Source organism: Ixodes scapularis, unplaced genomic scaffold, assembly GCF_016920785.2.
Source record: "Ixodes scapularis isolate PalLabHiFi unplaced genomic scaffold, ASM1692078v2 PGA_scaffold1__304_contigs__length_218370807, whole genome shotgun sequence".
In the NCBI taxonomy this organism is placed as follows: domain Eukaryota; kingdom Metazoa; phylum Arthropoda; class Arachnida; order Ixodida; family Ixodidae; genus Ixodes; species Ixodes scapularis.
In genome coordinates this window covers 20564191-20589548 of record NW_024609846.1, presented here as the reverse complement: position 1 = coordinate 20589548, position 25358 = coordinate 20564191, and the positions used below count along the sequence as shown (strand labels likewise).

The 25358-nt window shown below is 45.7% G+C and overlaps 1 pseudogene; it reads left to right on the top strand.

Moving 5' to 3' along the window:
* Nucleotides 1-450: 450 nt before the first annotated feature.
* On the top strand, nt 451-25067 carry LOC115328049 (annotated as a pseudogene).
* The last annotated feature ends 291 nt before the right edge of the window (nt 25068-25358 follow it).

The following is a 25358-nucleotide window of genomic DNA, read 5'->3' as shown; positions in this document are numbered from 1 at the left end:
TTCAAAAGACGGCCGGAAAACGGTTGACGATATTGGCCAGAAAACGGTTGACGACATCGGTCACAAAACTTTCACCGTGATTGGTCCAAGTTATTGGATTGATATGGAGCCGGGGTGCAAATCATTATGGGACCGTTATTTCTTAAGACTTTGACCGATATTGGTCCGTTATTTGACCAATATCTTTGTGCTGCCTGGGTCTTTTATTGTCCGAACAAGAGTTAATGTAGCTGCTTTCGATGATGCTTAGCAAGTTTCTAATTGGAGACATATCTCTATTGTCTGTAATTTAAAGGTTCATTAACAAAATTTTTCATGGTTAGCCGACTGATTGTTACGATTATCCACCTATATTATGTCCTTTTGCCATATAACTCGCCTTCACAAACCGCGTAAGAATACTTTCACGGCTTTTTATTAAGCCTATCTGTAAAACTTAAAACAAGCACCATGTATATTACACAGTAAAGTAGATACACGAACCGAGAGACAAATGTCTGAAAGTATGTCGTACCGTTGTAGAGCATTCGATGCCTTAAAAGTAGAGGCTGCACTTTCGGCGTCATCTCAGGAATGAAACAAGTATAACTTCATGCAAAGCTTAAGTCTTCGGCAGAGCACTATGTAGTACTCTTCAAACTTTTGTGCTGAAGTTCCGTTTAGAGAATAATTTCAAACAGGAGGACGCACTAGGTCTCAGGTCGTGTTCATATAACGTTTCTTCAAAGTAGAGAGTAAGCACAGAAATAGTAAAGTCGCATATGATCAACTTACAGCAACACATCCAAGGAATCATTTACAGTTTTGCTCGGGAGCTATTCAAGCCACGAAACAGAGAGAGAAGAATGGAACAAAAAAATTGGAACCATCTGTATCTACTCTCAATATATGCAAGGCAAACACGAGGCAAGTGACCGCATGGACGCTCTAAAGAACTTTGTTTCCTCACCAGGATGTTGTCCATAACAATTAATAGTTATCAAGCTTGATTAAACTAATTAAACTACTAAGTTAATATTTCTTAATAAAACTAAAAAAAAACTTCAAAATATTATCTAAATGATCTGCCTCTTGCAGCATATACTATATATTTGTCTCAATCCCGCTTTTTTTCTCGTCAACACTACATACATCATGCACTTTCTGGATGATGAATGTACTGACAGCATAGATTATTATGAAATGCTTTTGTGCTGTTACAGCTAAAGGGAAGACTAAAAATTCCAGTTTTCTAAAACCTAAAAAAATTTCCAAAAGGCTAGAACAGAATAATTGAAACCTGTTTGGACATTTGAATGCCTCATTTAGAGAAGGATCAATTAAGCGAGTTCGGTTGCCCATAAAATAAAACATTTCATAACTCTGCTGTAACGGGCAACGTTGCCAGTTCTATGAGCGACCCGCATTAAGCAGGTTGCGCTGGAAGCTGGAAATAATGTTTCGGGGGAGGGGGGGGGGGGGGGGGTGTCCTGACACCGGAAAACCCCCTGGCTACGCGTTTGCTGACGTCATCAATCGTGTAACTTTGGAGCATTTAAAATGTTCCCACACTTCCGTTTCTTGTGCATTTTTTCCACCATGGGGTTAAGAAACGTTTAACAATGTAATTAACGATCATTCTTGATATATAGAAGAAACAATTGATATCGAAAATATTGCAAAACCTTCACACTAGAGTAATGCAGTTCCTGTGCCACCTCATAGATGGCATCAGAGTACGAGGCAGCGTGTTATCTCGTTACAAGAGGATCTACACAACGCATATGGTCCCATAAAAATGCAAGGGTGTGAACCAGCCTTATGATGAAACTTCAGTGGAGGGGGGGGGGGGGGGGCATTGCATTTGCCACCAAAGCTTTACTGCGCCCTCTATACTCTGAGGATATCATGCCGTCCAATGAAACCTAATTGCCTTCCGGTATAATAACATCTGATATTAGTATCTAATTCGTTCTGTAGAAGTCATGAAAACATTTTCGTGACTAATATACAAAGCTTCTTAGGATGGATGCTTGGGCGAGTTGGGTATTCATATTGTAGGAGAAGCGCTAAGTAGATTCACTCACCCTCAAACTCACACTCACACCAGAAAAACGGTCATTCACGTCGCGCTGACTTTCAACTCAAATTGTATTTTCGTCTTCTTTCGTTTTTCTTTTACCCGCAATAAAATTGTCATCTCACTTCGTTCTCTTCTGTACAAAAAAATTAGCAATGTCTATCGCACATTACCTTCGAGAATCAAGTTAAAACAATTCTTTTTCCGTTAGCGTTATGGATGGACTACTAACACAGGTGTCACTTCTATGATGTGAGCTGCCTCTATTGTCTCACGTGTTAACTGATGATGGTTCTTTCCGATTATGGTGCTATTTTTGAAGTCCGCGGCGCACCCACAGTCACGGCAGTGAATGCCCAAAAGTCCTGAGTTTGCTAATCGGTGTTGTTGTTGTGTTCCCTTAATCTGTCGTTAATACATCTTCCAGTTTGTCCTATGTACTGTTTGCCGCGTGATAGAGGAAAGGAATAAATCACTCATTCTGAGCAAGCTACGTATGGGGTTTTATGCTTTTTAGTGCAGACGGTATTAGTTCTTGGTGTGGCGTTTACTTTTTTACATAGGCCTGATAGTTTGATGGGGGCGGAAAAGACTACGTCGATATTTGCGCGATTCCCAATCTTCTTCAGGTTATGAGAAATGTTATGAATGTAGGGGATGACCACCGGTCTCTGGTTACTGAGTCTTTCGCGTGGCTTGCGGGATGTGATTTGACCTTTTTTAATCTGTTTAAGGAGACTTTCGGCGACTGAAGTTAATATATGTGAAGGATATTCCGCACTTACTATCCTAGATACTTGTCCTGTGAAGCTTGTTAGGCCTGAAGGCGGGCAGGACTTGAAAATAGAGTTTTTGAAGCACTGATTAACTATGCCTCTCTTTACCAATTTGGAATGCGCCGAATTATAATTGAGGAGTGGTTTTTTCCCTCTTGGCTCATACAAACAACAGACATGACGGGGTTGAAGAGACAATCTTAGGTCCAGAAATCTTAAGGATCCTAGCTCTGGAAGCTCGTGCGTAATCTCCAAAGGGTTTAAACATGTTTTAAACTTGACGAGCACATTGGGCACATGAATCGGGAGGTCTTTTTCGTTGGTGTCCAGGAGTATCAAATAGTCATCAACGTAGTGGAACACCTTCACAGCAGTCGAGGAATCTAAGCTCTTTTGAAGCAGTCTGTCGTGGTGTGCTAGGAATAAATCACTCAGAATTGGCGCTATGCAGGATCCAATGCAGACTCCTTTTTTTTGAAGGTATGTGTTACCGTTCCAAGACACGAAGGTAGACCTCAGGTAAAACCTGAGCAAATCAAGAAAGTTGCTTTGGGAACGTCCTGAGGTATTCTGGAAAGCTATGGCACCATACGAGTCAATGCTGTCTTCAATGCACTCTAAAAGGCGTACCTGAGGTAAAGCATAGTATAAGTCTTTGATGTCAATTGAGAAGGCCTGGTATTGGCTGGCGCTGTGTTCTTGTAAAAAGCTTATGACCTCATATGAGTTTTTTACCAAAAAGGGGTCATCACCTGTTAATAAATTAAGTCTTTTTTGTAAAAATATAGCCAAAGATTTTTGCCAGGTGTCTCTTTCTGACACAATAACTCGCAAGGGACACTCAACCTTGTGCGTCTTGGCGCTGAAAAATATTTCTAAGCTAAGGTGTTTGCTTTTTTCAAAAGAAGGGCAAGGCTCTTTTCTATTTAGGTCCTGAAGGAGCCTTTTAGCTTTACATTTTACTTTTGCTAATGAGATGCCGTCGTGACGTTGGAACACAGATTCAATTCCTAAAAGGGCTTTTACCCCGAACTCCTCTTTGGGCATGACAACAAAACCGCCTTTTTTGTCTGCTGGTGTTAAGGTTAAGGAATTCTCCTTCAAGTAATCTTCAACCTTTTTGATTGGCAGATGTCTTACAGAAGGTTTATATCGTGATAAAATGTCTACGCCCTCTGAAGTGCATCTATCACACTCAGATAAGGAAGCCCTTCTTGACACTTGCCTTACTAGAGACAGTAGCTCAGGTGCCGATTTTCTGGGTTCTACGGCAAACTTGGGCCCCATACTGAGAACGTGCGGCACATGTTGCGGTAACTGTACGTCTCCGATGATGTGTACAAGATTGCAGGGACTCGTGGTTTTCTTTGGTGTGATCGCGCGAAGATGGTTTAGGGTGAGACGCCACAGAATCTCCGTCGTTCTTTCAGTTGTGTAAGAAATCTTTCGCCATCCCTTTTTTCCCGCCAAAGGACTTGCATCGTCACAGAGTTTAAAGTGAAGGCAATCACGGTAATGTCTTGTTTGCCTATGCCACTCGGATTGTAAGATCTTGCATACTCTCCTCTCGTGACCTACAGAGGGGGTAAAGCCCCCAAACAGCTCCCTGACTTCGGGGGGTAATATTTTCACCCGGAGACAGTAACCGTAGGTCCTCGCTTGACAAGTGGAGATGGCAATCATGGTGGTGAGGAAGGACGGGCTCAAAGATGTTCTTGCGAATGAGCCCGAAGTAATAGAAATGAAGCTTCTTAGAATGGATGCTTGGGTGAGTTGGGTATTCACATTGTAGGAAAAGCGCTAAGTAGATTCACTCACCCTCAAACTCACACTCACACTCACACTAGAAAAACGGTCATTCACGTGGCGCTGACTTTCAACTCAAATTGTATTTTCGTCTTCTTTCGTTTTTCTTTTACCCGCAATAAAATTGTCATCTCAGTTCGTTCTCTTCTGTACAAAACAATTAGCAATGTCTATCGCACATTACCTTCGAGAATCAAGATAAAACAATTCTTTTTCCGTTAGCGTTATGGATGGACTACTAACACAGGTGTCACTTCTTTTTATGATGTGAGCTGCCTCTATTATCTCACGTGTTAACTGATGATGGTTCTTTCCGATTATGGTGCTATTTTTGAAGTCCGCGGCGCACCCACAGTCACGGCAGTGAATGCCCAAAAGTCCTGAGTTTGCTAATCGGGTGTTGTTGTTGTGTTCCCTTAATCTGTCGTTAATACATCTTCCAGTTTGTCCTATGCCCCCATCAAACTATCAGGCCTATGTAAAAAAGTAAACGCCACACCAAGAACTAATACCGTCTGCACTAAAAACCTCATACGTACCTTGCTCAGAAGGAGTGATTTATTCCTTTCCCCTATCATGCGGCAAACAGTACATAGGACAAACTGGAAGATGTATTAACGACAGATTAAGGGAACACAACAACAACACCCGATTAGCAAACTCAGGACTTTTGGGCATTCACTGCCGTGACTGTGGGTGCGCCGCGGACTTCAAGAATAGCACCATAATCGGAAAGAACCATCATCAGTTAACACATGAGATAATAGAGGCAGCTCACATCATAAAAAGAAGTGACACCTGTGTTAGTAGTCCATCCATAACGCTAACGGAAAAAGAATTGTTTTATCTTGATTCTCGAAGGTAATGTGCGACAGACATTGCTAATTGTTTTGTACAGAAGAGAACGAAGTGAGATGACAATTTTATTGCGGGTAAAAGAAAAACGAAAGAAGACGAAAATACAATTTGAGTTGAAAGTCAGCGCGACGTGAATGACCGTTTTTCTGGTCTGAGTGTGAGTGTGAGTTTGAGGGTGAGTGAATCTACTTAGCGCTTCTCCTACAATATGAATACCCAACTCGCCCAAGCATCCATTCTAAGAAACTTCATTTCTAGTACTTCGGGCTCATTCGCAAGACCATCTTTGAGCCCGTCCTACCTCACCACCATGATTGCCATCTCCACTTGTCAAGCGAGGACCTACGGTTACTGTCTCCGGGTGAAAATATTACCCCCCGAAGTCAGGGAGCTGTTTGGGGGCTTTACCCCCTCTGTAGGTCACGGGAGGAGAGTATGCAAAATCTAACAATCCGAGTGGCATAGGCAAACAAGACATTACCGTGATTGCCTTCACTTTAAACTCTGTGACAATGCAAGTCCTTCGGCGGGAAAAAAGAGATGGCGAGAGATTTCTTACACTACTGAAAGAACGACGGAGTTTCTGTGGCGTCTCACCCTAAACCATCTTCGCGCGATCACACCAACGAAAACCTCGAGTCCCTGCAATCTTGTACACATCATCGGAGACGTACAGTTACCGCAACATGTGCAGCACGTTCTCAGTATGGGGCCCAAGTTCGCCGTAGAACCCAGAAAATCGGCACCTGAGCTACTGTCTCTAGTAAGGCAAGCGTCAAGAAGGACTTCCTTATCTGAGTGTGATAGATGCACTTCAGAGGGCGTAGACATTTTATCACGATATAAACCTTCTGTAAGACATCTGCCAATCAAAAAGGTTGAAGATTACTTGAAGGAGAATCCCTTAACCTTAACACCAGCAGAAAAAGAAGGCGGTTTTGTTGTCATGCCCAAAGAGGAGTTCGGGGTAAAAGCCCTTTTAGCAATCGAATCTGTGTTCCAACGTCACGACGGCATCTCATTAGCAAAAGTAAAAAGGGAAGCTAAAAGGCTCCTTCAGGACCTAAATATAAAAGAGCCTTGCCCTTCTTTTGAAAAAAGCAAACACCTTAGCTTAGAAATATTTTTCAGCGCCAAGACGCACAAGGTTGAGTGTCCCTTGCGAGTTATTGTGTCAGAAAGAGACACCTGGCAAAAATCTTTGGCTATATTTTTACAAAAAAGACTTAATTTATTAACAGGTGATGACCCCTTTTTGGTAAAAACCTCATATGAGGTCATAAGCTTTTACAAGAACACAGTGCCAACCAATACCAGGCCTTCTCAATTGACATCAAAGACTTATACTATGCTTTACCTCAGGTACGCCTTTTAGAGTGCATTGAAGACAGCATTGACTCGTATGGTGCCATAGCTTTCCAGAATACCTCAGGACTTTCCCAAAGCAACTTTCTTAATTTGCTCACGTTTTGCCTCAGGTCTACCTTCGTGTCTTGGAACGGTAACACATACCTTCAAGAAAAGGGAGTCTGCATTGCATCCTGCATAGCGCCAATTCTCAGTGATTTATTCCTAGCACACCACGACAGACTGCTTCAAAAGAGCTTAGATTCCTCGACTGTTGTGAAGGTGTTCCGCTACGTTGATGACTATTTGATACTCCTGGACACCAACGAAAAAGACCTCCCGATTCATGTGCCCAATGTGCTCGTCAAGTTAAAAACATGTTTAAACCCTTTGGAGATTACGCACGAGCTTCCAGAGCTAGGATCCTTAAGATTTCTGGACCTAAGATTGTCTCTTCAGCCCCGTCATGTCTGTTGTTCGTATGAGCCAAGAGGGAAAAAAGCACTCCTCAATTATAATTCGGCGCATTCCAAATTGGTAAAGAGAGGCATAGTTCATCAGTGCTTCAAAAACTCTATTTTCAAGTCCTGCCCGCATTCAGGCCTAACAAGCTTCACAGGACAAGTATCTAGGATAGTAAGTGCGGGATATCCTTCACATATATTAACTTCAGTCGCCAAAAGTCTCCTTAAACAGATTAAAAAAGGTCAAATCACATCCCGCAAGCCACGCGAAAGATTCAGTAACCAGAGACCGGTAGTCATCCCCTACATTCATAACATTTCTCATAACCTGAAGAAGATTGGGAATCGCGCAAATATCGACGTAGTCTTTTCCGCCCCCATCAAACTATCAGGCCTATGTAAAAAAGTAAACGCCACACCAAGAACTAATACCGCCTGCACTAAAAAGCATAAAACCCCATACGCACTTTGCTCAGAAGGAGTGATTTATTCCTTTCCCCTATCATGCGGCAAACAGTACATAGGACAATCTGGAAGATGTATTAACGACAGATTAAGGGAACACAACAACAACACCCGATTAGCAAACTCAGGACTTTTGGGCATTCACTGCCGTGACTGTGGGTGCGCCGCGGACTGTAAAAATGGCACCATAATCGGAAAGAACCATCATCAGTTAACACGTGAGATAATAGAGGCAGCTCACATCATAAAAAGAAGTGACACCTGTGTTAGTAGTCCATCCATAACGCTAACGGAAAAAGAATTGTTTTATCTTGATTCTCGAAGGTAATGTGCGATAGACATTGCTAATTGTTTTGTACAGAAGAGAACGAAGTGAGATGACAATTTTATTGCGGGTAAAAGAAAAACGAAAGAAGACGAAAATACAATTTGAGCTGAAAGTCAGCGCGACGTGAATGACCGTTTTTCTGGTGTGAGTGTGAGTGTGAGTTTGAGGGTGAGTGAATCTACTTAGCGCTTCTCCTACAATAATATATAAAATATCATGATATTTTACCAAAAAACACATGAGACTTATTTAATTATGCGAGTTGAGGACTTATTAGATTAACCTATCGAGTAATCCATCCATGCACCTGGCAGAAGTGTTCAAGCAAATATTCTGTCAAAATAAGCTTGGTAAATGGTTTGACGAGCCTTATCTAGGCTTGCCAAACTCATCACCAATAGCTTAATTACTGGCGAGAATTCTTTTCTTCCGCAACGGAAGAGTGTTTAATAATTTATTTTGTTTGCGTAGCTTGCGAAATAACAGGCAATCCAACAATTAATGTCATGAGTGTATGTACTGAAACTTGTTGCCTTCATGATAAAAATCTGCAAGGTACAACGTGTTATGACTGTTTTAATGTTTTCTGTGAAACTTTATTTCGTACTTCACACTTCTCAATTACTCAAATAGTGCTTGGTAGCCGTCAACTAGACGAAGCTAAGAAGTACAATTTTTTTTTTATCTTCTACTTCTGCCATCATCTCATGGAATCGGAATAAATGCGGGACAAGATAAGTAAAATTAGGTTTGTTTCATAAAGCGCACGCGGCTCTTTTATCTTTAGGGCTATACATGAATTTCGGGAAACGTCTGGGCCTTATTCCATTTATACATTCAAGATATTTATGTTTTATCGTCCTCCAGAATACACCAATTAACGCTACTAATATTTTGAACGTCACAGATTAGTTCATGCACAGGGTTAGCAATTCAATTTAACTTTTTTTTTAAGTATCGCACCGTGCTAACCTGAAAGATTATAATATTGTTTTTACTCAATTTCGAATTATATCAAACCGCTGTACCTTACCTTTTTTTTCTAGTCTGACATTGCCTCTTAACACTGGAAAAGGCTGTAAAATACTCAGAAACCGTTAAACCTGTTTGTCTTGCCGACATCAATGACAATCCGGATTGGGACGTTCCCATGTATGTTGCTGGGTGGGGGTTCACTGAACGTAAGATCAATTAATAAAGTTGTCGTTCAAAACACACAAGGCTAATAATATGAAAAACAGAAGGTATATTTTAAAATGTTTCTGTGTCAACATCGAGTCAAGCTGCTTGCGTGTAGTTATAATTAACGGGAAAAAATTACGAACAGTTGATGCCACCACTGGGGTTGCCATTTTACACTTAATAAAAAAAAGCAGAAACCTTTATTTTTGGGACTGTTGTTTTTTTATCTTTATTAATGAACTGCGAAATAATAAATTTTCATACGTCCGGCTATATGCTAATGACTGTGTTGTTTACTGAAATATTGACGCTTATTCAGAACACATTATTATACTAGATTACCCTAATTGTACTTTCAGATGGCGTATAAACTGTAAAAAGCGGTGGACTTTTGAAAATGCTACCATGTACTATCGCGGACAATATGAGCTGAAACAGCGCTCCGGCCTGTGCATGGTACTACATGCGCCGCCTCTCGCATCGCTCCCTAAACACGGCGCACCCTGAGGCCGAGATAAATTATCACTTGCGCTCACTGCGCCACTGCGCTCATCTGGCCGTCTGCTAGCCCAGTGTTCACGTTTTCAGCTGACATGCATTTTAGTGCATTTCAAGAAAGCGTCGAAGTGGAAAATGCGCTGTCACGCTCGTTTCTCTTCGAGGAGCGCTGCCCTGACGAAGCTGCCTTGGCCCCTAAAAGGAGCTGACCTGAATATCATCGAAAACATTTGCAGGCAAATCAAGGTAGCCATGCCACGGCGTCCCCTCCACCGCGCCACTGCCCACAAATTGTGGAGAGCAATGGGAGGTGAATGGGAGTGGCTTCGAGGCTCAGCCAGACTTCGTGGCCGCTCTCTATGATTTCTTACCAGACAGAATAAGAGCCGTGGTCGCGGGTCAGGGGAGAATGACGCGGTATTAAATTATTTTTTGCAAGTTTTACTGCGCCTCAGGGCCCCCTGAACTGGACTTTTGCCGATTGGAACAAAGCGTGATGCTACGGTTGCGACACACTGTTTGACGCCGTTAACCGCGGATATTTTTGAGGGGTGCCTCCTTCATCCCGATGTCCTCGTATAGTGCAGTTGAACTTCCACGCCGACTATTAATCTTTTGTGTCTGACAATGTCCTCTGCAAATATTGTTTCGACTAAGTTTCAATCTCCTTCTCTTGACAAATATATGACTGTTTGTCCCACCTTATTAAGACTTAGAATTCGTAAACAAAAACTGGTGCCTTGTCAGGAACGTGTTTTGCTTGAAACAAACAAGTAGGCCCAGTAATAAAGAAACAATATTTTTGAACTTTTCATACTAATCAAGGTTACAAAACCTTCTCAATAACATGTATGCTTACCGCTTTTTGAACATCTGTGACCAGTGAAACAGAAAAAAAAAAATACATTGGAGCCGGACTAAATCCGGCATACAGATTTTGGCCTATATTTTACGATGTCCCGCTTTGTGCATGCACCTATAATCAAACAAAAACAACCTGCAACGTATTTTGATCTGACTTTCAAAAACGGTAATCGCACTTGAAATTTAAGACACTTCAATATTTTTTCTTCAACAGTCAGCGCTTTTTCTATGGGATTTTACGCGATAGAGTAAAGTAAATCAATACCAAAAGGGGAACGACAAGTGTAATCTTTTGTTCCCCCCGCCACCCTACCACACATGCCCGCTGTCGCACCCACCGTCTCGCTTGCAGACAGCCGGAAGAGCGCAGTGGCGCAGCGAGCGCAAGTGAGAATTTTTCTCGGACTCGGGGTGCGCCATGTGTGCGGAGCAAGGCGACAGGCGGCGCAGGTAGTACCGTGCGCCGGCCGGAGCGCTGTTTCAGCTCATAATGTCCGCGATAGTACCTCTTTGTCCATAAACTATAAATATTGAACCTGTAGTATTAGATGACCAAGTGTAGTCCCTTGGCGTATATTACACTGAATTTTTTTCTTACGCAACGCACCTAGGATTGACACAGTGCTCAGAAAAGCTTCACGATTCTTTTTTTTTAAATATACGGCTACTACGACAGCATCAGCACCTTTCACATAGGTCAGGGTATTTTTGTCAAAACTGTCTTTGGTAAATGTTGTTGTATAACATGCACTCAAACAAAACAAAAATCGATAAGTGTGGATTTGGTACGTACTATACTCCGTCTCACCCTGTGATAAACTAGCGCCTGAAAGCCGTTGGGCGAAGCACTACCTCAGAAAAACGCGCATTCGCATTTCAAAAGTGCGCGCGGGAGAAATTTTTGCAGAGAACTAAGAGCACTAATTTTACGCAAATGGCTCTCTGTTGTGATAGGGCGGAACTTTTATGTTGGTGAAGTAAAGGTACACGCTATTCAGTCTTATAAACATTCATGCCATATTTCGTTAACATGTGAACTGCTTGGACAAGCTGGAGGGTGCGCAGGCGACACTGATATAAAGTCGATTAGCCAATCCAATGTTTCTGTACGTACCCGGAACCGTATCTCGCTTCCGCACGTTGTCCATACATCCGCTCTCGTGTCGAACACTCGATCCGACTCATCTTCATTCCTTGATGGCCACTTTTTCTGATCTCGGGTTTCTTCTCAGCACATCGCATCCAGCATGGTCTTTAGTCCCTTCAGCAGTCTTCAGTAGTAGTAAACAGACGGAGCCGCCGCTAGGGCTCGATAAGCAGACGATAAACTTGCCTCCGCTTGAGGCGTCTCGGCGCACTGATGCCTACGACGGAGGAAATATATTACGTGGCTTTTACCAGGCTCGGCGTTAGACCCGCCGGCATGTAGCACTGGGCTTTAGTCCATCCTAGGATGAGACGGAGTATAGTCATACATTATTTCGCAAATGTCCGATCAAGATTGCAAAGTTAAAAATGTGAACGTTGTACGTGATCGATGATTCAAATAATCCTTCATTCCACAAATAGTTCAAGAATGAAATCGGATACACAGCGTCAATAACATGTAATAATGTGTTTGCTTTACCTGTTAAACGCACGCAAATACTCGCTTTCCTATGTGTTGCAAGATAACATACGGTCTGCTTTTCCCTAATACTCGAGTTTATTCATGCTTCTGTTTTCGTGTGGTTGTGCCGAAGGCATTTTTCGCAAAATTCTAATATATTTCAACGACTCCTGTGATGATGCAGTGCGGCGCTGCAGTATTCGCTATTCCAGGGAACTATAGGAGCGTTTTGGTCGGGCAAAATGGCGGACAAAAGAAGGTCGTTTTCGTCGTTCGCAAAGTTCGTAGAGAACTACATTATGAACGAACTTTTTAGGAATGCTACCATGACTATAGATTTAGCAAATATGACGTGTTCGCGTCAGCTGCCGAAGTGTGAAAAAACAAAATCAAAGATTTTTGCAGCAAATCAAAGTTGAGGCAGCTGAATTCCTGTCAAAGTAATTTATGGTTTTATTATTCATATAAGCAGATAAATAAAAACACTGTATTTTATCAGAAATCGCAAGGCAGTTAGTTATTTTGGTAGAATGATTTCGGCATGCACGAGAATCGCATAGAAATGATCCCCTTTTATAGAATATCAACAAAGCAAACAACACGTAATTTTAAATGTTTCTTGCTCAATGGTAAAATTTGCATGACATTATGAAGCGCAGTTGTGATGGGAAGGCACTATAAGTTAAAAAAATTAATGAATTAGAGCGCAGCTCTTGAGGAGGAGGAGGGAAGGGTACTGAGGGTTAAGTGACCTCATGGGAGGGTCGCGTGACCTCGGCGGTCACGTGACCTGGGGGTGTGACGGGACCTCGGCGGGGGCCGCGTGAACCCTTATTCCACTTGTCCCCCCAGAGAAATTTTTTCGCTAGATTTAGCGGGGAGATTTTTCCGCTAGATTTAGCGGGGAATTTTTTCCGCTAGAGTTAGCGGGGATTTTTTTTCCGACAGATGTAGCGAGGAAATTTTTTCACTAGACTTAGCGGGGAAATTTTTTTCGCTAGATTTAGCGGGGAAATGTTTCCGTTAGATTTAGCGGGGAAATTTTTTCCGCTAGATTTAGCGGGAACATTTTTCCGCTAAATTTAGCGAGAAATTTTCCTGCTAAATTTGGCGGGGAAATTTTTTCGCTAGATTTAGCAGGGAAAATTTTCCGCTAGATTTAGGGGGAAATTTTTCCGCTAAATTTGGCGTGGAAATTTTTCCGCTATATTGCCGCGCGCAGGGGTCACGGACTTCTAGAACTTTCTCGTTTATTCTTGCTCCGGACATAACTTTTATCGTTTATCCCGCTTATGTTGTTCTAGCAAGTGCGTGTTCATTCTCGCCCCGAGCGCGCTACGCTCGAACCTTCTCCGCCGAATCTTTGAGATAGTGACTTACTCTAGATAAGACGCCGCTCGCGACCTTGTCGAGTCAGTCTCGCCCCAGCGCTCGATCCTGCGGTTTCGCCGACTTCGACGCCCGCGGCGCTCTGTTATTATCTTTTGTACTCTTTTATTTTTGGCACAAGTTCGCCACATTAAGCGTTAATTTCTTTCTGTTTATCTATTGTTTTTAGTCACCACCCGTGACATATTGGTGGAGGTGCTGGATATTCCATTCTATACCCGTCAATCGTACCCCTCCAAAGACATCCCGGCCAAGCGACGTGCTCAGCCCCGGAAGGCTACCTTCGCCGAAGACGCCGAGGCCCGAAGAAGCCTCCGTACCAGAGGTCAGTCCCCTGAATTTGGTCTGCTGCCGGACAAGCCCAGGCCAAAGAAGACGACGATGGCCAACCAGTCGCAGACCCCGGCCGCTCCTGCCTTCATCTACCTGCCCGTCGCACCCCGGACCCCGACGCCTTTCCACGAGTCGCCCACGAAGACGTCGAGGACTGGCTACAACAATAAGAGCGAGTTGCCCAGCACAACCAATGGACGGACGAACAGCGCATGCAGAATCTTTACTTCGCGCTCGAAGGAACGGCCCGGCACTGGTTCAAAAATCGCGAAACTTTCCTGACCTCGTGGACCGCCTGCAAGGATGCGCTGAGACGGACATTCACCAACCAGTACCGACGGGAGAGGGCCGAGAACCTTCTTCGAATGAGGACCCAGGGCGCAAACGAGACGATCACCAGTTTTGAGGATGTTCTGCGCCTGGTCGCTCGCGCCAACCCTCAAGCCACCGACGAAAAGAAGCTGCAGATCCTGATGTGAGGCGTAAAGGATGACATTTTCGGTGGTCTTGTCCGCAACCCTCCAGCCACCGTCGAAGATTTCGTCAAGGAAGCTACGAGCATGGAACGTGCCCTCCTCGCAAGAGCCAGCCATTACCATCGGCACTCGAGCATCGCTGCTTCTTCTGCATTGGGCCACGACATCAGCCCTGGCCTTTCCGGCATACGCGACATCGTCCGTGAAGTCGTCCGGGAAGAGCTCCGCAAGATGCTCCCCGCTGCAGATAGCCCGTCCTCTCTAAGACTCGCCGAGGTTGTCCGAGAGGAGCTTCACCGAGCCGTCCAGCCTGAAATTTCCACCAACACGACGACGCCAGAGGAACCAACGCTGAGCTACGCCACCATGGCCCGACGACCGCCGCAAGCGAACCGCCAGACAACGGCACCACCCCGACGAGACCCTCCGATGCCACAGTATCCTCGACGTCAGGAAGGGCAGGCCCAGTACATCCGTCCGGAGCAACCCTCGACGAGGAAGACCGACGTGTGGCGGACGGCCGACAGGCGACCGCTGTGCTACCACTGCGGTGAGGCCGACCACGTCTATCGAAGGTGCCCCTATCGTCAAATGGGCCTACGAGGGTTTCCACCAAACGACCCTCGCCCAACGTACGGTGAACGCCCTCGTGAAATTGAAGAATACCTCCGACGACCCCTGTCCCCGGTGCCGACTCGACCCCGAGGTTCCCGTTCGCCTTCGCCACGACGTGCGCTCTCGCCCTTCCGCCGCTCTCGTCGGGACAGCCTATCCCCCTATCTCGTCGGGAAAACTAAGTGCGGCAACGCCTGGAGGTGGCGTTGCCGAAGACGACCAGAGTAAAGAGCCTCCAAAAACGCCGGAGCGCTCCCACTCCCCCGACGCCACGCATCGCAACGAAGCCACTGCAACGGTGTCCAACAACCTAAATGTTGTTATCGACGGCTACGACGCATCGGCGCTTCTGGACACCGGAGCAGACTACTCAGTCATGAGTGGGAGGCTCTCTCGCCGCGTGCAAAAAGTTACGACGCCCTCGGGAGGACCACAAATTCGAACCGCCGGAAGACACCTTATCACGCCTGTCGGAAGTTGCACTGCTCGCGTCGAAATTCACGGCGAAACGTGTTCTGTGAAATTCGTCGTTCTACAAGACTGTTCCAGAGATGTCATTCTCGGCATGGACTTTCTGTGCGAATACGGCGCTGTCATCGACCTTGGTGAGAACAGATTGACACTGCGGAAGCCTGTTCCGCCTTCAGAGAAAGCCCAAAGAGCGTCACCCGCCGTCCGAGTCGCCACCGACCACGTGAACCTGCCTCCGCGATCAAGTGTTGTCGTACCCGTCGTGGCCGATACAGCTTCCTGCGGCGAAGTTCTTCTCGAGGGAAGCCTCCAATTGCTCCTGGGAAGAGGAATAGGCGTCGCAAGGGGTGTAGCTGAACTTCAGGATGGGCGGACTGTGGCCCTCGTGACGAACTTCCGAAACGAAACGCAACACCTCACGAAAGGTGCAGCCGTGGGCCACGTCGAGGAACTCCAAACCCCGCCGAAATCACCGCGATTACTGACGAATCCTCGCGACCTCAGCCAGACGGTGCGTTGCCAGCGCAGCTCGACATTGACTCTAAGCTTCCGGGCCCGAAACGACGGCAGCTGCTTAACCTCGTCGCCGAATACCGCGACTGCTTTGCGACGTCGTCAAAGGTACGCCAAACCGCCGTTGCGAAGCACCGCGTCGTTACCGAGGACGACGCACGCCCTGTGCATCGATCGCCATACCGAGTCTCCGTTAAAGAAAGGGAGGTAATCCAGGAGCAAGTTCAAGAGATGCTGAGAGACGACATAATCCAACCTTCAAATAGTCCGTGGGCCTCGCCAGTCGTGCCGGTTAAGAAGAAGGACGGAACGCTAAGGTTCTGCGTGGACTACCGGCAGCTGAACGCGGTGACGAAGAAAGATGTCTGCCCACTCCCCCGCATCGACGACACGCTTGACCGGGTGCGCCACTCTCGATATTCCTCATCGATGGACCTGAAGAGCGGTTACTGGCAGATCGAAGTCGACGAACGGGACCGAGAAAAGACAGCTTTCGTCACGCCGGATGGACTGTACGAGTTCAAAGTGATGCCCTTCGGACTGTGCACGGCGCCAGCAACTTTCCAGCGTGTCATGGACACAGTGCTGGCAGGGCTGAAGTGGCAGAGCTGTCTCGTCTACCTCGACAACGTCGTCGTGTTTTCCAGCGACTTCGACGCGCACTTGCGACGACTCCAAACAGTTCTCCAAGCCATACGGAGCGCCGAACTCACCCTGAAGCCGTCAAAGTGTCGGTTCGCCTATGACGAACTGAAGTTCCTAGGCGACGTGGTTAGTAACGAAGGCGTCCACCTAGACCCCGAGAAGACTCGCGCCGTCGCGGCATTTCCAGCGCCGAAAGACAAGAAGGCCGTGCGAAGATTTGTCGGACTTTGTGCCTACCATCGACGCTTCGTTCGGGATTTCGCAAGGATTTCCGCACCGCTCAGAAACCTCCCGAAGGACGCTCAGAAGTTCGAATGGGCCGAGGAGCAGCAGCAGGCATTCGACGAGCTGAAGCGTAGACTCCAGACTCCTCCTGTCCTAGGACACTTTGATCAGGATGCGGAAGCCGAGATTCGCACGGACGCTAGTAATGCAGGACTTGGAGCGGTACTGGTTCAAGTGCAAGAAGGCACCGAGCGAGTCATCGCCTACGCAAGTCGGACGCTGTCCAAATCGGAGAGAAATTACTCCGCGACTGAAAAGGAGTGTCTTGCGGTCGTCTGGGCAACCACGAAGTTCCGCCCGTACTTGTACGGGAGCCCGTTCCGCGTAGTCACAGACCACCACTCGCTCTGCTGGCTTGCGAACCTCAAGGACCCTTCAGGACGCCTCGCTCGATGGAGTCTCCGACTACAGGAGTTCAACATGACTGTAGTCTACAAGTCAGGCCGCAAGCACAGAGACGTTGATTGCTTGTCCAGGGCCCCTGTCGAAACACCTTCCGGCAGCAGCGACGACAATGACGACGAGTGCTTCCTAGGAGCAGTGACCAACGACGACCTGGCACGACGTCAACGAAACGATCCTGAGCTGCGCGCATTAATTCAGCGCCTGGAAGGGCGCGGGAGTACCGTGCCCCGTGTTTTCTCACGAACCCTGCCGACCTTCGCCATTCGACAAGGTGTACTCTTCAAAGAGAACTTTGGGGACAGAAACTCGCCGTGGCTGCTGGTAATCCCGGGTGACCTTCGAGAGGAGATCTTCCAAGCCTGCCACGACGACCGGACGTCCGGACACCTTGGTTACAGCCGGAAACTGGCCCGTATTCGTGAAAAGTATTACTGGCCCAAGCTCCCCAAGACCGTCCACCTATACGCACGATCATGCCACGAGTACCAGCGACGCAAGAAACCTCCGACGAGGCCGGCCGGACTCCTGCAGCCCATTTCTCCTCCAACTGCACCCTTTAAGCAGATCGGAATGGATCTACTCGGTCCTTTTCCGCCTTCGACGTCGGGGAACCGCTGGATCATCGTCGCCACAGATTATCTCACGCGGTACGCCGAAACGAAAGCTCTTCCTTCGGGGACTGCTGTGGAAGTTGCTAAGTTTTTCATTGAGTCCATCCTCCTCCTTCACGGCGCGCCAGAAGTTCTGATTACAGATCGCGGATCATCGTTCATGGCACAGCTGACCCAAGAAATCCTCCGAGTCAGTCACACCAGCCACCGTCGTACAACTTCGTACCACCCGCAGACAAACGGGCTGACGGAGCGACTCAACAAGACAATCGCCGATATGATATCTATGTACGTCGACGTAGATCACAAGACGTGGGACGAGGTGCTGCCCTACGTCACGTTCGCCTACAATACGGCGGTTCAAGAGACCACTGGATTCACATCCTTCCAGCTGGTACAGTACATGGTCGGAAAGTAACGACCATGCTAGACGCGATGCTGCCCCATGAGCCAACTGACACTGAGAGCGACGACGCCCAGGTGGTTGCTCAACGGGCCGAAGAAGTCCGCCAGCTCGCCCGACTCCTCATTCAAGACCAGCAGCGCGTCGACGCGGGCCGCTACAACCTTCGTCGCAGGGACGTCCACTTCCAGCCCGGAGATAGGGTGTGGGTATGGACGCCCATCCGCCGCCGCGGCCTCAGTGAGAAACTGCTGAAACGGTACTATGGACCATACAAGGTACTTCGTCGCCTCGGCGAGCTGAACTACGAGGTGATGCCCGACGGAACACGAACATCGTCACGCCGCCCACCACGACCTGAGGTCGTCCACGTCGTGCGCCTGAAGCCGTACTACGCTCGATAGGACTGTGGATCTTTTGTGTTTCAAATGACTCTTTAGTTTGCCGTTCTTTTTATGTGCTTTGTTTTGTTTTGTGTTGCATCGGAGCGATGCACTTTTAATGGGGGGAGTAATGCCGCGCGCAGGGGTCACGGACTTCTAGAACTTTCTCGTTTATTCTTGCTCCGGACATAACTTTTATCGTTTATTCCCGCTTATGTTGTTCTAGAAAGTTCGTGTTCATTCTCGCCCCGAGCGCGCTACGCTCGAACCTTCTCCGCCGAATCTTCGAGATAGTGACTTACTCTAGATAAGACGCCGCTCGCGACCTTGTCGAGTCAGTCTCGCCCCAGCGCTCGATCCTGCGGTTTCGCCGACTTCGACGCCCGCGACGTTCTGTTATTATCCTTTGTACCCTTTTATTTTTGGCACAAGTTCGCCATATTAAACGTTCATTTCTTCCTGTTTATCTATTGTTTTTAGTCACCACCCGTGACAATATTTGGCGGGGAAATTTTTTCGCTAGATTTAGCGTGGAAAGTTTTTCGCTACATTTAGCGGGAAAATTTTTCCGCTAAATTTAGCGTGGAAATTTTTCCGCTAGATGTAGCGGGAAAAAATTTTCCGCAAAAATTTTTCCGCTAGATTTAGCGGGGAAATTTACCCATGATAGACCGCGTGATTACGCCGACGGCCAAAGCGACGGCGACGCCGATCGTCGCGTCGCCGCGGTTAAAGCGGTTTAGAGCGCAGCTCTTCGGCGACGCCGAAGAGCTGCGCTCTAAAACAAAAGTGAACTCTCGGTTGCTGGTCTCACTAACTTTTATTCGTGTCACTCCATACTGGCCAACGCCCCGATGCAAGAACCAAATTTGCAAAACTGTTCTAATAAATGTCTGCATTGGTTCAAAAAACGCATTTATACATTGTCGTTATAATGCATACTCTAAAGTCCTCACGGTGTGTATCAAGCCTCAAGATAGCAATTGTGATGTATGGTGCCAAACAGCAATATAATCGTCTTCGCTGCGGATACGCCCACGGCACACTGTTTTGCCAATGCCTTAATGAATTCGATGAATATTATAGTTTATAATTATACATAGATATTACCTGGGGCTACACTCGCAACAGTTTGCTGTAATCATTTAACGATGTTGATGCACTCCTAAATATTAGCGCCTGCAGAATACAGCTACATTAATCAATCTCCCTTCGTTTTCTTCTACTTTTTGAAGTGGTCATGTTGAATAACCAGTCTTGGTCTGAAGATAGGGACTGGTTTGATGCCGAAGAAGACTTGACAAAAGTACCCTCCAGCTCCGAAATGAATACACAAGAAGCAACTGAAGGTGGGGTATACCCATGCACTCAGATGTGTTGAAAAGGGCACTAAGAGATCAAAATAAGATTTCCTTTTCAATCCAAAATGATTGAAAACGATGACTGGACATTATCCTCAAACGTCGAAACTTGGAAATTCAGTATTTGTGTAGTACAAAAAAAAAAAGAATTCCCAGAGTCGATTTTGAAGTACCCACGCGATCCGCGCTAGTGCAGTGACGTCAAATATTGAGTCCTCCTGCCACTCAAATTTCTTTCATGCCTCCGAATCATCCCGACCCGAAGTGTCGTGTTCCCCCGTGTCCTACGATCAAACGCTCCTCTCCGTGCCCGCCGCCTGTTGCTGTGAGCAGACGACGCTTCACTCTCGAATTTGAAGTTAATTCAGGGCTCTTCAGCGACCTCGAATTCTTAGAAACAGTGTGAGGTCGAAAAGGACGCGTAGTGGACTTTAGTCAGTGACCTGAGGGGCCACGTCGCGCCATTTCTGCTTGAAAGGCTGCCCCGGCGGAGTTAGAACCGAAACTACGGTAAAACATACCAAACCCAGTTTTTTTTTCTTTTTTTTTTCTTTTTTACAGTTTGACAATGTTCTTTTCAATGTCCAAAAGGTCATCGGGCACTAAAAATGAGAACTTCACCCGATTCGTCTCTCACCGATCATTCTCAGTGCTATATCTGCCGTGCGCCGCCAGCGCCGCCAGCGCCGCCATGTTTTCCGAGGGAGGATAAAAAACCAGGAGTCGACGTCACTGCGGGCTCCGATTTTCGGTATTGCAAAAACAAGAGCCGTATTGCGTTCGCAATTGCTTTCGAAAACATGTTTTACGAATGTCGTTATTAAATATTATAAAAATGTCCCTTACAAAGCTTCTAAATGTAATATCTTTTGGCGTAAAAAATAAGAAGCTACGAGGAGCTGAAAAAGAAAGAGAAAGGCGAAAAAAAAGCGCGCGCTTGTGGGAAAATGTCTTTTGCGTTGTGATATTTTTTCAGTCTATGACTACAACCTTTCTCGTTTCAAACAACAAAAAAAAAAATAAGACATTTGGGGTGTCAATGTCTCTTTAAGAACATTGCTGCGTTATTAGCTTGCTTATAAAAGCGCCTTACAAGTTACAGCTTAGGTTCCCGTATCCATTTGGATCAATGCTGCTGGGACATAGACACACTAAATATCTATTACAATTATAATTTTATTTTCACTAGCTATTCCTCTCTCTCAATAGTGCCATTTTTAGTATCTATACAAGTCTGATTCCGCGATATTCTTGGTGCTAACAAATAACTGTAGATATAAGGACACACTGCCTGAAGCAATATAATACTAACAATATAGCTCACTAGTACAACTTTAATTTGAAAACTCAAAAGCACAGCTGTAATGCTTAAGCTCGCCTTCAACACGTTCCGAAATGTGTTCCAACATTGCAACTCTCATCGTCTCATCATTTAATTTCCAGGGATTTAAATCCTGGCACCCTATCTTCAGCGACGTCCAAGAAGTATGCTCTTGAACATACCTAAAAAAAAAAATTCCTCTTGATGTTAACGTAATCAATGCAAAGGTGCAAGCAAGCTGGACAAAAATAACGATAATAATCCCTGAAAAAAAAACACACAATTCTCCAAACACAGCTAGGTTACTGGTGCACGACTGCAAACATTCCCTTTGCCCTTGTATCGAACCAGGCACGTCTCCATTTCCAGTGCAGTGCTCTACCAACCATGACCAGGTGAATATTTAGGCGCGTACAAGTCCCTTAGCTGTGTTTAGAGATTTGTGCATGCCCTTTGTCCTACTTGCTTTCCTCCTCTGGAGAATTAATATCGTTAAGATTCTCTCATACCACGAACGTTAAACTATTTTAGCTGGAGTTGAAAATACAGATATACTAAACTCAATTTCGCATTAAAAATGTCTTTGCACTTTTTAATTTTTTTTCATGAAACTTTACTCAAATAGTAAAGATCAATCTAGCAAGATTGAGCTTATTTAGAGAATTTTTCACGGTTTCCAAGTTCAATTCGAATTACGAAGAATATATTATGGTCAGCTTAATCGTTCGGCTTCCATCTGATTTTATAATATAGACACAAGCGAGAATGACGAAGACTACTATGATCCTGATGCGGTGCCAGTGCCCTGGCCAAAAATAAAATTTTGATATGCTCCAAGAGCCCGAGTTTAGTTAATCCCAAATCAGAAATGCGAGGGATGTATAACGAGTCGTCACTTCATTCAAACATCCTTTGCGCTATGCACGACTTTGGATCTACATGCATGGTGGGGACAAGCGTTTTTTTAGTAACCTATGCACAATTAAGTTCCAATAAGGCAAGTATGAAAACTTAAAAAAAAAAACGACATTCTTTCAGGAGCTCTTTAAAAACGTTCCGATTCAAAATCTCCGCAGTCAATCTCAATATTACGTAAGTGTTCGCAGGCGCTGAACCGCCCTAAAAAAACATCTGGCAGCGCAAGGAGTGCAGGCACTCCCGGTAATATTACTACTGGAAATACTCCGAATGCAACATTTTCTAGCGACAGCAATTAAAGGGGCCCCGCAAAGACTTTTTTATTGGTTTTTAATTTGCACCGAACCTGTGCGCACTGAACGTAGTAACTTAGTGAAACTTTTCTTTTCTCAAAATTAGCTTTATTTTAAAAGTTATAGGGAAATTAAAATTACAAAAACAAGCAAAAAATAACCTGCATTATGACGTCCTTGGTTGCTTAAGTGGTTGTGAAACAGTGGAGGGATAGTGAGCTCATTGAGCGCTCACGCCTGCCACACTCCTTGTTGACGGCGCAGGAGGGCTTCACTAAAGCATGGTCTAAATAGGCTGCATGCAGCTGGCTGCCAGAGCGGCTCTCATTGAATTTGCTGCGCGATTAAACACTAACCCGGCATGACACTTCATTGGCCAGAAACGACAGCAAACACGGGGTAAATATTGGTTCAGAATGGGAGCCACTTCGCGCTACCATACCGCGAATTGACCAAACCGCAAGACACAGCTTCTTGCCGAAGGCCTTCGGAACGCTCGGAGCCGGTCGGATCCTCCTGTCCATACGACCGCAGCGCCGCCGCGTACATCCGGGACCCTTCCCTGTCGGCGCCTGATCCCACTACTCCTTTCTAGTATGCGCCGCCCTTTCCACCGCTTGGTGGCGGGTATGTCGACGGGTCATTTCTTGTTTCTGTACTTTATAAACTGCATTCGTTTCTTTTCTGATCTAAAATACTGAACAAAAACTACTTTTATAAGTAATTGAAACGGTTCGCGTCACTTATACCTTCTATTTCGACTTAAACGAACCTTTTAGCAGTTCCGACCAGTAGTAAGCCCAGGACCAAGCACGTCACATTTTGCGCGCCTTCGGGACTACGGGTCGCCCTCGTTGGTGGAGGAGGTTTCCGCGTCGTTTAGTTAAAATATGACGCACTGATATTTAGTTACCCTCTCCGTGCCCGCGGGCTTGCCCGAACCCCAAGAGACGTGGAAACCGCAAAAAAGGTACATGCTCAAATATGATTGTAGGGCCCCTTTAAGAACGCACTCAATTGTGGTCGCGGAGATAATGAGACTAAGAGGGAGTGTAAGGTTCCGGAACCCTACACTCCCTGGCGCCGTCTGGCCTTTAGTGACTAAAAAAAAAATATATAAAATCGGAGTTTTTTTGGCCCTCCTGCAAAAAGCTCGGTGTTTTCTTTATGTAGTCTTTGATACGTACCTCAGCTGTTTAAAAAGTTATATCGCACCCTTATCAAGCCTGTCGTAAAATTTCGGGCCGTCTGTTCGACTATAGGATTCAGTACGTTAAAATGAAGCTTTGGGGTGTATCATATGGGACAAAGGGTGTAACGATACACCATTTTATACCCTTTTTTCTTGAGAGTACCAACAAACTCAGAATGTTCAGCATTCTGCCTATACTTCGTTCACCTCTAAGTTGAGAGTGCAGTGGGAGCTACGCGCTCGCCGGGTCAATTAACCGCCTCCTCTCAGGAACAGACTCCGCTCTCGGCGCGCTAGTATGGGCGGAAGCGCGATTGTGTGAAAAAATATAGGCATGGAACTGGTCCAACAAGCAACGTTGATTCCTCCGCACTGTCAGTTTATAAGTGAACTCGGTATAGAAACAAGCTCCAAGAAATAGGAGCCCAGGTGTATTCACACTTTCTCTGTGACCTCCAGTAGAGCTCTTCGATGTACTGCTCTCTGAGGTGATCACGGAAGTTTGATTGGCAATTTTAGAACTCATTGTTATAACTTCTAAAGCTTCCAGAGTAGCGGACGTAAAGTGTTAGCCAAACAGGACAGACAACAATAAGCATAAAGTCGGGAGTTGGTGTTTATATAGTTTCGCCTATACTGCTTTCAGCAACATTCGGAATTGTAAACTAAACCCGTTCCACACTCAAATATTTGTTAATGTCTAGTGGCTCCTGGTTTGAGCTACAAGACAAATTGAGTGCGTGGCCGTGCAGACACGTTGCTTTCGAATTACCTTTCGATGAGAGTACGCTTATTAGTAAATACGAGCCACAGGTTTCTTTGACGCAAAAATGGAAGGCGTCAAACTAGCGCGATGGCTGCCCCACAATGCGCTTTATCCTAATTAGACGTGAACCAATGTAAATTAGCTTTCGCGTGGGTTCCCGCTATTTAATCTCTTTAATTTGTCTTATTCGACTTTGGATTCTTAAACAGGGCGACAGTGAAGGCCCGCTGGTGTACTAAGCAAAGGATGACCGCTGGAACTTGATGGGACTAATAACCGCTACCGAGTTGCCATGTAACGTCACCCATCTTCCGATGTACTTCGTTAGAATTAAGCCCTTCGTGGACAACTTCATCCTTCCGTGCGTTCAAGATCCTGATAATTGCACATGAAAGCCAGCAAATGACACAGAATCCTGCACATATAATTAGTGTGTTTTAGGATAATATAAAAACCGGTCATATCTGTGTGTTATTAAAACAAATACTGAGATCATCTGTGTAACCTTCGGGGGAAAATCACTTGTGTTGCATAGGTGTTTAGCGTTTTACAGAAAAAATATGTATCTGCTTTTTTTCATCTAGTTACCGAGTGTGTCCGCGTTAAAACCAAATTTTAAGCAGACGCTCAATATACCAAATTCATTAGAATAGCAACAGCAGCAAAATGCTTCTTCTGCATGAGGTTCAAAGCGGCAAAGCTAGCTAATGCCGGACGTGCCG